The sequence below is a fragment of the Brassica oleracea genome, chromosome C2 (genome assembly GCF_000695525.1).
Source record: "Brassica oleracea var. oleracea cultivar TO1000 chromosome C2, BOL, whole genome shotgun sequence".
NCBI lineage: Eukaryota > Viridiplantae > Streptophyta > Magnoliopsida > Brassicales > Brassicaceae > Brassica > Brassica oleracea.
In genome coordinates, this window is record NC_027749.1 from 30,809,325 (window position 1) to 30,810,627 (window position 1,303).

Below are 1,303 nucleotides of genomic sequence, written 5' to 3' on the forward strand. Positions count from 1 at the left end.
GGGGGGGAGAGAGGGTTGTTCACTGCAAAACTAAGAAAGTGATCACGAGTTTAGACCCAATCTACTCCTAAATATGGGAATGCAGCTCTCCGCAACAGATGCACTGTCTATACGGACGAAATTAGCTCTTCTGCCACTCGTGCGAGTTGGAAGCAAATCCCTTAACTATCGACATAAGCGGTCTCGGAGTTAAACTATATTTTAGCAATCCGCCGTTCTTCTTTAGCATCAGCAAAACTTCGAAATAATTGACATCGAGGGTCATTCCCCGCTCATAGCTCAAAACCGGAATCCCAATGAGGTGTTGTAATGCACTAAGGCAAATCTGGCTTATCGACATGCCGAATTGATCCAAAGTTTGGACCATGATCTCCGGAATGGGAAACCACAGGCGACAACGCAACAAATGCGTCTCGTAGCATTTGAAGTATCCATTGGGAGGAGTATCAGCATGTTCCCCCGACTGTGGAATTCGAAATTTCACCGAATTCGGGACACAACAGAAGTCTTGAACGATGTTAAGGAACAGGTAGCAACTGTTGCTCGGACAGACATTCACCTTATTGGCACGAATCTTGATAGGATACCATGATTTGTGTGGAGGAGGCTTAATATCGCACGTAGAGAGCCAATACACAACAGCCTCTGTAGGATTGACAAAATGTGCCACGAACTCGGGCTTCAAGACAATTTCGCCTTCCTGGGTACGAAGACTCTCAAGGTAGAAACTAGAAGGAAACGCACTGTCCGAAGCTCTCTGGTTTGAAGACATGATAAAAACCACAAAAGAAGAAAATGGGAGATAAAGATTTTTCTACCTTGAGAAATTCTTGTGGGAGTGAGCAAGTAAAATTTGTTATCGAGCTGCGACTCAACTAGGTTTTCAAGTCTTAGGTGGTTAGAACTATGAACTCGCCGGCAGCTCTTACGGCCGAGGCTTTTACCTGTTGTAAACGCACATACGCAGATTCAAAATAAGATTTTATTTGCTCTCTTTTTGTTACATTCAAGTTATTATTCTCGTCTGTTTTTCATATCTTGATTACTTGTCGTATGCTTAGAAGAAATACGAGACCTCAAGGAAAGTTATGGTTTTTGGCTTTCCTCCGATTACGGAAATCGACGGTGTGAATTTTGGTTGCCACATAGTGTAGAACCTACTGTCGTAGTTGTCTACAATCCTAAAATCAGAGTTCTAGTTAGCTACTCTAGAACACAGGAATTACAAGCAATTACTTGAAGGATGTCTATCACCGTAGCAGTTCTATAGTTTGAGATAATACCTCATAACTTTACTTAAACC